The following is a 12,379-nucleotide window of genomic DNA, read 5'->3' on the forward strand; positions in this document are numbered from 1 at the left end:
GAGGTGCAGAAGCATTAGATTTTGAGGAGTTCCCATTTATCTATTTTTTCTTCTGTTGCTTGTGCTTTGGGTGTAAAGTTTAGGAAGCTACCTCCTATTACTAGGTCTTGAAGATATTTCCCTACATTTTCTTCTAGAAGCTTTATGGTGCTAGTTCTTATATTTAGGTGTTTGATCCACTCTGAGTTAATTTTTGTGTAGGGCATAAGATGGGGTCCTCTTTCATTCTCTTAGCTATTGATATCCGGTTCTTCCATGCCCAGTTATTGAAAAGACTATTTTGTCCCAGTTCGGAGGATTTGGGGGCTTGTCAAAAATCAGTTGACTGTAGATTTGGTGGTATATTTGATTTGATTCCATTGGTCAAAGCTTCTGTCTTTGTGCCTGTACCTTGCTGTTTTGATCACTGTGGCTTTATAATAGGTTTTGAAGACAGGGAGTGTCAATCCTCCCACTTTGTTCTTCTTTTTTTAGGATGCTTTTAGCTATTCAGGGTCTCTTTTCCTTCCAGATGAATTTGGTAGTTAGCATTTCCAAATCTTCAAAGTAGGTTGTTGGAATTTTGATTGGTACTGTGTTGAATCTGTAGATCAATTTGGGGAGAATTGACATCTTAACCATATTTAGCCTTCCTATCCATGAGCAGGGAATGACTGTCCACCTATTTAGATCTCCTTTGATTTCTTTTAGCAATGTTATGCAGTTTTCTGTGTACAAGTTCTTTATGTCCCTAGTTAAGTTCATTCCTAAGTACTTGATTCTTTTAGTTCCTATTTTAAATGGGATTTTTTTCCTTAACTGATTCCTCAGCTAGGTCATTGCTTGTGTATAGAAATGTTACTGATTTTTGCACATTAATTTTATATCCCACCACCTTGCTGAATTTATTAGCTCAAGTAATTCTGCTGTAGATTTCTCAGGATCTTCCAAATATCATCTGCATATCATCTGCAAATAACGAGAGTTTTACTTCTTCCTTTCCAATTTGGATGCCTTTTATTTCTTTGTCCTGCCTGATTGCTCTAGCTAGAACTTGTAGCACAATGTTGAAAAATAGTGGTGACGGTGGACATCCTTGTCTTGTACCTGATCTAGGGGGAAGGCTTTAAGTCTCTCTCCATTGAGTATGATGCTGGCTATCAGTTTTCATATTGAGGTAGTTACCTTTGATTCCTATCTTTTGGAGAGCTTTTTATCAGAAAAGGATGCTGAATTTTGTCAAATGCTTTTCCAGTATCACTCAAGATTATCATGTGATTTTTCTCTTTTGATTTGTTAATGTACTGTATTACATTAATTGATTTTCTTGTCTTGAACCATCCTTGCATTCCTGGTATAAACCCTACCTGGTTATGGTGTATAATTCTTTTAATGTGCTGTTGGATTTGATTTGCTAATATCTTATTGAGAAATTTTGCATCTATGTTCATTAGGGAGATTGGCCTGTAGTTTTCCTTTCTTATAGCATCTTTACCTGGTTTTGGTATTAAAATTAGCTTCATAAAATGAGTTAGGTAGAGTTCCTTTTTCCTCAATGTTTTGGAAAAATTTGAGCAGGATTGGTGTTAGTTCTTTATGGAATGCTTGATAAAATTCCCCTGTGACATCATCTGGCCCTGGGCTTTTCTTTATAGGAAGATTTTTGATGACTGATTGAATCTCTTTACTTGTGATTGGTTTGTTGAGATCTTCTATTTCTTCCTGAGTCAGGTAGCTTGTTTGTGTGTCTCTAGGAATTTGTCCGTTTCACCTAAGTTGTCTAGTTTGTTGGTGTATAGTTGTTCATAGTATCCTCTTATGATTTCTTTTATTTCTTCAGGGTCTGTGGTAATGCATCCCTTCTCATTTCTGATTTTGTTTATTTGCATCCACTCTCTTTTTTTTCTTTGTCAGTCTTGCTAGTGGTCCATCAATTTTATTGATTTTCTCAAAGATCCAACTTTTGGTTTTATTGATTCTTTCTGTTGCTCTTTTGTTCTCCCATTCATTTATCTCTGCTTTAATCTTTGTTATTTCTCTTCTCCTATATGCTTTGGGGTTAGTTTGCTGATCTTTCTCAAGTTCCTCCAGGTTTGCTGTTAAGTCCTCGATTGTTGCTCTTTCTTGTTTTTTAATATAGGCAATAAATTTCCCTCTCAGCATAACCTTTGCCACATCCCATAAGTTTTGATAAGATGTATTCTCATTTTCATTCCTCTCCAAATAGCTACTGATTTTTCCAGCAATTTCTTCTTTGACCCACTGGTTGTTTAAAAGTGTGTTATTTAATATCCATATATTTGCGAATGTTCTTGTTTTCTGGTGGTTATTGAGATCCAGCTTCATCCCATTGTGATCAGAGAAAGTGTTTTGAATAATTTCAATATTTTTAAATGTGTAAAATCTATTTTGTGCCCCAGTGTATGCTGTATCCTGGAGGCTATTCCATGAGCACTAGAGAAGAATGTATAACCTTGTGCTTTGAGGTGCAATAACCTATATATGTTTGTTAGGTCTAATTCATTTATCAAGTTATTTAACGTCTCTATTTCCTTGTTGATCTTCTGTCTGGTTGTTCTATCTATAGAGGAGAGTGGTGTATTGAAGTCTCCTACTATTATTGCTGACACACCTGTTGCTCCCGTCAGTTTTGCCAATGTCTATCTCATGTACTTTGGAGCTCCTTGATTGGGAGCATAAACATTTTTGATTGTTATATCTCCTTGGTGAATTGACCCTTTAACTAGCATATAGTGTCCTTCTTTGTCTCTTATGATGTCTTTACATTTAAAGCCTATTTTGTCCGATATTAGTATAGGTACTCCTGCTTTCTTTTGGTCACAACTTGTGTGGAAAATCTTTTTCCATCCTTTCACTTTCAATCTATTTGTATCCTTGTGTCTAAGATGAGTCTCTTGTAAGCAGCATATAGCTGGATAATGTTTCTTAATCCATTCTGCCAATCTGTATCTTTTAATTGGTAAGTTTAGTCCATTAACATTCAAAGTCATTACTTGATTACATTGTTTCTTGATACCACCATCTTATCTTTTTTATTTTATTTGTCAGATCTATATATTCTTTTCCCTCTTTCTCTTTGTACTATTTAAATTACCCTTAGTGGTACTCTTCAATTCTATGCCATCCTCCAGACCTACCTCTCTTGTCTTTTTTTCAGCCACCAGCACTCCTTTTATTATTTCTTATAGGGCCGGTCTCTTGTTGACAAAATCTTTCAGGACTTTTTTGTCTGTGAAAACTTTAATCTCTCCCTCAGTTTTGAAGGACAGTTTGGCTGGGTGCAGAATTCTTGGTTGGAAGTCTTTCTCTTTCAGGATCCTGAATATAGCATATCACTGCCTTCTCACCTTCAGGTTGCTAGTTGAGTAGTCTGAACTCAGTCTTATTTGATCTCCCTTGTATGTAGTCGATTGTTTTCTCTTGCTGCTTTCAGGATTTTCTGCTTCTCTTCAACATTTGACAGATTGATTAGTATGTGCCTTGGGGAAGGCCTATTTGCACTTATTCTGTTTGGAGTTCATTGGGCTTCTTTGATTTATTATGTCCTTTATGAAAGTTTGGAAGTTTCCCCCATTATATCCTCAACTACTCTTTCTAGCCCTTTACTCCTCTCTTCTCCTTCTGGGACACCAATGATTCTTATATTTGTGTGCTTTGTTTTGTCTGTCATTTCCCTGAGTTCCCATTCAATTTTCCATCTTTTTTTTTTTTTTGCCATTCCATTCACTGTTTTGAGTCTTTGAAGTCAATTATCCTGTCCTCTATATCACTTCTTATTCTTTCTTCTGTCTCTTCAAATCTGGTATTGTGTGCCTCTAGTACGTTTTTTATTTAGTCAACAAAATCTTTAATCTCTATGATTTCCACTATTTTTCTATTTATTCTTTCAAATTCCTCTTTGTGCTCTTCTACTGTCTTCTTGATCTCCTTTATGTCATTTGCTATCCCACTTATTATATTAAGTAGCATTGTATGAAAATCTTTGATTAGTTGTTCCAACATCTGTGTCTCATCTGGTGTTTTAATTTGGTCATTAGGCAGGGCTAGATCTGTCTGCATTCTGATATGTTTAGTGATCTTCTGCTGTCTTTGTCGCATGTACATATCTTGATTGATTTACTTTGGGAGTTGATTTCTTTCAATAGTCTAAGGCCTTGTGTTTGTGGGATGGTTGTATGGCAGGGAGCAGGGCACGGGTGGAGCACTCAGTACTGTGATTTATTTCAGGGCAGGTGTGGGCATAGGTTGGGGATGTTACCCTGATACTTGTGAACGTGAGTGCCCAGTGGATGCACCAGTCAAAGGGGCATAACCCTGGTATGTGCTGGTCTAAGGCATGGGGCTCTTTGTGCACATGCGTAGAGCTGTGGCAGCAGGTCGGCGTTATGCCTTCGTGGATTGGTGGTAGCTGTGACCTAGCTGCACAGGTTGGCACTTTCTCAGAGCCGGGAAGTGAGGCTGAGGGTTCCTAGTCTCACGTTCCCATCTGTGCCCTCCCACGGACTCCATGGCTCCATGCCAGGCTCCAGCTTTCTGCCTCTCAATTCCTCAGGCTCTGCAACCAGGGCTGCCACATGTGGTACAGAAGGCTCTCCGAGGTCAGCCACTTTCCCCAATTGCTGCCTCAGTCACCCTCCTGTCCCTTCTGTAACTTTTCCATGGAGCAGGACTAATCTCAAGCTACTGTAGTCGACCATCTTCCCAGAAGTCACCAAAAGTTTTAAGATACAAAATAGATCATTCCATTTGCAGAAGCAAATAGTGAAGAGCAGGGAGAGAAATGGTAAAGATGATGAGTTGAAGGAGAAAATCCTTTTTTAGAAAATCAAAGAACCAGAGAGAAATCTGAATAAACAGAATCCTGGTAATTAGGAGAGAGAAAGAGTAGTGCAGGAGTATAGGACCCAGGCACAGAGACATTCTTCAAGAACCTAAGGAGATCAGAGGTCTGCAGTGAAGCTGAAAGAGAAGACTCGACAGATAAAGGTGGTACCCAATGTGGAAGAAAGTATGAATAGCAGTGCAGCTTCTGTGCTGTCTTTCAGGAGCAAGGAAAGTCTTGCAGTGGGATGCAGACTGTGGAGAAAAAAAACATATGGTTTCCCAGCTAACGTAAGTCCAGAATCAACAAAGTATAAAATGGAGAAAGTGCCCCAAGATTGTTAGGATCTACGTTTCAAGTTCTTTAAGCTGCCTCTAGACCAAGCAACTTTGAACTTTTCCAAGAAAAGGAGTGGGCTAACCAATGAAATAATAATACATTTAGAAAGTCAGTTATGACAAGCTGGAGTCCAGTGATATGGCCAAACTTCCATCACAAGCACCAACAAGGCTCTCATGCCAATACTGGCATGACAAGGGGTGCACCCTGCACACAGGCTGTAGGTGCCTTGATGGGTGGCAGGGAACCACTTAAACGTCATAAAAGAAAGCCTAGCTAGGCTGACAGGAAGTTGTGAGAGAGTTACCACATTCAGATCAGCCGTCAGCTTTGGAATAGACAAGGAGTCAGGGAGGAATGTTGGTGGGAACTCTGGAGGTGCAAAAGATGCAAAACAATTGAGGAAGTGAAAAGAAAGAACTTGGGAAGGCGAGGGGGTGAGGTTCAGACACTCGCGTTTGACATCTGCATGAAGGTGGGCAAAAGAAGTGTCATCCCCGAGACAGGGCAACCCAGAAGGTCATTGAGTATTTGCTGTCAGAGGAAGAAACACTGGGCCTGGTCAGTGCATGTGTGGTCCTTCCAAGTGGCCAGAGCTACCATTTTTCTGAATGCCTTCCACAAGGCAGAAGTATAGATACATTGCAGGCATTATCTCCCTCATTTCTCTCTCCTCTCTCTCTCCCTCTCTCTCTCTCTCTCTCTTCTTTTCTCGCGCTCTCTCACACAAACATTCAACTGATAAGAGCAGTGAGGATCAAGATTGGTTATGTGGCTTGCCCAAAGCCACATAGCTAGTAAGTGGCAGATCTGAGATGTGAATGCAGTTCAGTTTGACTCCCAAGCCCATGCTCCGAATCATTATTATATTCCTTAAGAGGAAAGAAGGTAGCTCTACATTAGGAAAGGTTTACATTTCTCCTATCCTACCGGAAAATTGACAGGAAGAAGGGCTTGGTGAAAAGGTTTTCTTGAATAGGATGAGGCACCAACAGCAACCTACTCTTACCTAATCAGTCTTGCTTTCTCCCTTCCCAGGCTGAACAAGGACACTCTCTTCTGCTCTCCCCCAGTTCCCTGTGTTTACCACCATCTTAACACTGTATTAAAATAATCTGTTTACACATCTGTTTTATCCAGATCAGCAAGTAGTTATGTCCCTAGCTGCACGTTAGCATCCCTTTAAAAAAAAATACCAATGCCTGCCTCCCACTTAAGACCAATTAAAGCAGCATCTTCAGGGGTAGGACTTTGGTATTTTTATTTTTTTAAAGCTCATCAGATGATGACTGAAATGTGCCATCAGGGTTGAAACCCACTGATGCAGACTGTGAGCTCCTCAAGGTCAAGGGCCAGACCATGCCTTGGAATCCCCAGAGCCCAGGATAGAGCCTGGTCAATAGTAGATGCTTGCCATGTGTTTAATGAGAGGATGAATAAAGATAGCAGAAGATAAAGATCAAAACTACACAAAGGAAAATCAGGGAAGTATTACATAGGAAAAAAATGGTATAATTAGAGACTGAGAAGCAGAAAAGAATCTTTAAGATGCCAGGGGCAAAGGAAGAATCTGGATGAGGTGGCATGATCATGAGATTGTCTTGCATAAGAGTTCTCAGTTCAAGCTAAAGTGAAGTGCAGAGTAAACACTACCTGCCTAAAACAAGGGTGGAGGGAAGAAAAGCCAAAAATGTGAGTCTCTGAATGTGCTGGAACAAGTGAGCTTCAGAAGCCAGAATCCTTGATATTGGTAAGAGGAGATGAAGAGGGCAAGTGCCAAAAAGGGAGAGAAAAAACAGAATCATGATTTCAGAAATAATTAAAACATGTGAAAGAAGAAGGCCAAGCAGATAAAACTTACCATTCAAAAATAAAATGGGAAAACAAGAGAACGGAAAACTTGAGATTAAGAGTGAAGTGAATTTATAAGCCATCCATATGCTTGTTTGTTAAAATGCTATTGTCTCAGCAAGGGAAAGGGACTATAGGAAAACAAAGTATGCAAATGCACTCCATAATGAAAAATGTGGTGATGAACCACTGAGATAATTGTTGTAAAAATTATCTCAAAAGAATACAAACTGTTCTAGAACTGTAAGGTGGCATGGCTGTTATTCTAAGGTTGATGCTGTTTATGCTAGGAAAATTGGATCTCTGAATGTTGGTCATCATCTAGCTGAACAAAGACTCAAAGTTGCCTTAGTTCAGTTTCAGATAACTTTTAGAAGAAAGGCTCTCCAAGGATGGATCTTGGAGGAGAACAGTATTTGCCTTGATTATGTACCAGATATCCCAGGGAGTATCCCAAGTTGGAAGACTTAACTCTGGAACTTTGGTTGTAATACATAGAGCCAAAAAAGAGAGATAGAATAAAATTAATGGGACAGAGTAATTAAAAGGAGAGAAGGGAGATGTATCTAGCACTGGTTGAGTGCCCACTACCTGCCAGACACAGGGCATATGGTATTTCATTTAACCATCAAAGCACTTCTACAAGAGCCTTGGACTGGCCCAACATCATATCAGATGTTGGAATTCCTGAAGGCCACCTTCTATTTCCACCCCCTACTCTTTCCCTAGAGCCAGGCCCATCACCAGGACTCTAATATTAATGACCCAGGAAAAGTCTCCAGCCCAGTCTTCTCTGAGCTGCAAATCATTATATCTAACTACAAATCAGATATATGAAATGCACCTCAAACTTACCAAGTTCAAAACAAACTTTAGCCTATCCCCCAACCTCTTCTGATCCCTTATTGCTATTTCCTGTGCTGGTGATCCCTATCCCAGAACTGTCACCACTACAGAGGGGTGCAAACCTGAAACCTAGAATTCTTTCTTGACATCCATTATTTTATGCCACTGTGTCATTTCTAATCACCTCCAAGTTCCATTCATTTTACTTCCTTAATCTCTCTCAAATTTATCTATTCCTCTAACTTTCCATCTCCTTCTCCCTGCCTGGCCCAGTAATTATCAGCTCTTGCCCAGACTGCTGATAGCAAGGAGTCTCCCCTATGAACTCTGGTCTCTTTAAATGGTCCTCTACATAGCAGCCAAAGGACCTCTTCAAAATACAATTCTGATGTGTCTCCACCTCCATCCTACTCAAAACCTTTGGAAAAATTACTTGAATGGATTCTCATTGCTTTTCAGATAAAGACCAAAATCCTTCACATGGCTTACAAAGTCTAGCATGGTTTGGCCCTTAGATGCTTCTCCAGACTCATTTTCAACTTTGTCTTGCTCCCTGTCTACTTCCCAGTCACACAGGCTGGCAGTCAGCCACTGTCTTCCTGCTGAAGGACCTCTGCTTGTGTCCCCACTCCTCCACCTTCTGAACTCCTTCTTATCCTCCAGATAGCAAATCAAAGACTCCTTCCTAAGGGTCGTCTTCCTTGACATCTCTAAGGATAAATTTCCCTGGTAATTTTCCTTAAGATTCTATTCTCTCTCTCAAGTACCTAAAAAATACTTATATTTGTTTAAGTGATCATTGCTTAACGTCTGTCTTACCCCACTAGTCTACAAGCCCATGAGGGAAGAAATTGTGTGATTTTCCTCTGCCCTGAATCCTCAGCACTTTGACAATGTGGAGCGCATTTGTAGAAGTAAGGGGTGGGGGGCAGGCAAGTGGGAAAGGAGATGGCTAGGGAGTAGTAGAGTCAGGATCTAAATCCCAATCTGTCTACATCCAACACCTAGGCTTATTCCCAACCTGAAGGAATAAAGGAAAACGAAAGGGTGAGAGAGGATATTCTCTTCCCACCATCTGGTCCAGATGAAGAGGCTCTTCTCTAAGGAAGTACAGACCTGACTCCACCAGAGAAGCAGCGAAGAGCCTCTAGGAATTTCCTATCTTGATGCCTGGAGAGGTAAGCCTCGTTGGGATGCCCAGAGCCTGGCTCACAGGGTCCTATTGTAATCAAGAACCCACTAATCAAGGAACTAAGGACTGACTCAGCTTCAAGAAAGCTGCAGGACTTGCCTCAGAATATCTGGGAAAATGTCTGGTCTCATGAGGAAATGGCATCTTCCCCAAGCCACAGGAGACCTCCTATGGGCGTCCTTAAGGTCCCTTTATAAATGGCTTGGGAAATTCCTTCCACTTCCCATGGCCTCACTGCTCAAGGTGGAGGTACTCTCCCACCACCATAAGGGGGTGCAATCTGAGGATTAGAATTCTCCTTGCAAGATAAGAAGTACTTTATTTGGTGTAAAGTTTATATTTTCTGTATCATACCATCTAACTTGTTAAGTTTATTCCAACACCATAATTACATGAACCTTGAATAAAGTGAGAGCTTGTTGATTATATGATGCCCTGATACATCCCAGAGTAATTTGGGCAGAGAATAAAAAAGCATTTTCAAAGTCCACTTGAAGGAATGGGGGAAAATGTGGAAATGAACTTACCCACCTGGGGAATTCCTGATATTCTTGCAAGCATTGGGGACTACATATTTAATAGGCTCAGCCCTCGATCTTGGGACTTGCCCTTTGAAACCTACTCCTGCAAAAGAGAAGATAAGCCTACTTATAAGTATGCCCAAGAGTGACCCCCCCAGAGAACCTCTTTTGTTGCTCAGATGTGGCCTCTCTCTCTAAGCCAACTCAGCAGGTGAATTCACTGCTCTCCCCCTACATGGGACATGACCCCCAGGGATGTAAATCTCCCTAGCAATGAGGGACATGACTCCTGGGATTGAGCCTGGACCCAGTATCATAGGTTTGAGAAAAGCTTCTTGACCAAAATAGGGAAGAGAAATGAAACAAAAAGTTTCAATGGCTGAGAGATTTCAAATAGAGTCAAGAGGTTATTCTTATGCATTATATAGATATCCCTTTTTAGTTTTTCATGTATTAGAATAGCTAGGGGTTTTTTTTGTTTCTTTGTTTGTTTTTTTAAATAAGCATTAATTTTATTGAATTATGAATAATTTAAGACTGGTACAATCATCAACTTTATTCTCTATGATGTGGGGCATGTTCTCCAAAAGATCATTGGCAAATCCAAACCTCATGACAAATGAAAATTAAATAGGGAGGGGAGGAAAGAGGAAGGGGAAGGAGGATGGAAACATACTGTACACAAAATACTCAATTCCTAGTTTTCTCTTTAAAAATGGCTAGAAAAAAACTCATCAAAATGCAGCACTTTAATCAGTTATTTACAATTTCTATGTTACAATGAAAAATGTACATCTTTCATTTCAAATACCTGAAACTGTTGAACTGTAATCTGATAGCCTTGATTCTTGAAGATGACTGTATAACTATATAGCTTTTACAGTGTAACCATGTGATTGTGAAAACCTTGTGACTGACAATCCCTTTATCAAGTGTATGGACAGATGAGTAAGAAAATAAAGACAAAAAATAAGTAATAGTGGAGGATAAGGGGCATGGGATGCTCTGGGTTTTCTATGTATGTATGCATGCATGTATGCATGTATGTATGTATTTAGAGCAATGAAAATGTTCAAGAATTGGTGATGAATCCACAGCTGTATGATACTGTGAACCATTGATTATATACTTTGGATGATTATATAGTATGCGGATATATCTCAGTAAAATTGCACACACAAAAAGAACTAATTGTCCTAACTCACCCACACAATGAGGGACTCCTGAGATTAAGGCTTGGTCTTCTTAACTTACCGGAAACTGACCCCCCACCTCCACCACCACCCCCAGGAAAGCCTAGGTCTTCTCCACCAGGTCCTCTCCACATCAGGTTTAGGTGTGTCTCTTTCACCAGACTGAAGGATACCCCAGAACAGAGACTATGACTGACTTATAGACTAAGGAGCTCCCATTTTCACTGGACCCCCAAGTCAATTATAGAAGACATTGCTTTGGACATAAGAGTGGAGGATACACATTCGCATCAGGTTCCCAAGGATTTTGTGAGCTTCTTGGTAAAGTATGTCACCAGCCGAAAAGAAGCTTAGTCCCTGTAGCGCTACAATAAGGCTGTTGTATTTGTCACAGATTAAAAAAAAAAAAAAGTTGACAGTTAGCCTTTGTGTTTCCTTGGGAGACACAAAAGGTGAAACCTGGGGCTGGCCCTGAGGCCCCTCAGAGGCAGGGTTCCTCCAGCCAGTCCCAACAGAAGTCTAACCCAGAAGGCAGCCTCCCTCTCGACATTTTTCTTTCTGGGTTTGAGCTAGCAAATCTCTTTTAGGTATTGGAAATGGACTACATGTTTCTGCCAGCAGGCAGGTAAGACTGCTAAACTTCTTACTCATTTCTCTGCCGTTGTCAGTGGAATTTTGTCACCAGAGTTCCTTTCTTGTTTCTTCTGATTGCTGGACTCTGCATCCTTGAATGAAACTCTGTGCGGAGATTGGCTCCATGAGGCTCCAAAAGTTACTTGGGTTATACCTTCAATGGCTCTCCACTGTTCTCAAAATAAAGTCCTAACATCTTGACATGGCCCTCCTTGACCTCCCTTGACTTTCTCTCCAACTGTCTCTCCTAGTGGCTACTTTTTTAGATTCTTGCCAAACATTCTGTGCTCCTTCATACCTTTCCGTGGGACATGTAACTTCTTCTCCGTGCTCCCCCCACTCCCACCTCCTCAGCCATACCACATCCTATTAGCCATTCAGATTTTTTCTGCCTCTCTACATCTCCCTTGCCCATCTCTATGATCCTTGACTGTTTCCACCCTTAAGCTTGGGCTGGGGTTCAGGTGGATAAAGTAAGGTTTGATTTCTTCTCTGCTGTTTTTATTCCTGCCACTATATCTAACCTGTGAACATTATTATTAACCATCCACCCACAGTAGTTCACTATATCAAACATTTCAACAATGTTTATTTGATCTTTGGATGAGAAAGGATGTTCTAATGGAAGAAATCACTAAGGGAAAGAAAATCAATACATCTGACTACACCAAATTTAAAACTTCTGGACGTCACAAACCATTCTGAACAAAATTAAAAGGCAGATGGCAAGGCCAGGAAAACATATGCAATAAATATTACAAAGGGTTGTTATTCTTAATATATAAAGAGTTCATATAAATTGATTAAAAAAAAAAACCCAAAACACTAAACCCCTAGTAGAAAATTGGGCAGAGAGTATGAATAAGCACAAATAGCTAATAAATACATGAAAAATGTTTAATTTCACTGGCAGTCAGGGAGACGAAAATTAAAATAACACTAAACCATTGTTCATCTCCATAATGAGGATAATATTAAAGTT

At 40.1% G+C, this 12,379-nt stretch overlaps 1 long non-coding RNA gene across 4 annotated transcripts in view; it reads left to right on the forward strand.

Moving 5' to 3' along the window:
* Positions 1-12,379, forward strand: part of LOC143687838 (uncharacterized) — a 39,796-nt gene that overhangs the window by 12,653 nt on the left and 14,764 nt on the right. For all 4 annotated transcript variants that reach the window (XR_013177698.1, XR_013177699.1, XR_013177701.1 and 1 more), the window contains one exon: positions 8,867-9,036. This is a non-coding gene — a long non-coding RNA (uncharacterized LOC143687838). The remainder of the gene's footprint in view (positions 1-8,866; positions 9,037-12,379) is intronic.

Source organism: Tamandua tetradactyla, chromosome 6 (genome assembly GCF_023851605.1).
Source record: "Tamandua tetradactyla isolate mTamTet1 chromosome 6, mTamTet1.pri, whole genome shotgun sequence".
In the NCBI taxonomy this organism is placed as follows: Eukaryota; Metazoa; Chordata; class Mammalia; order Pilosa; family Myrmecophagidae; genus Tamandua; species Tamandua tetradactyla.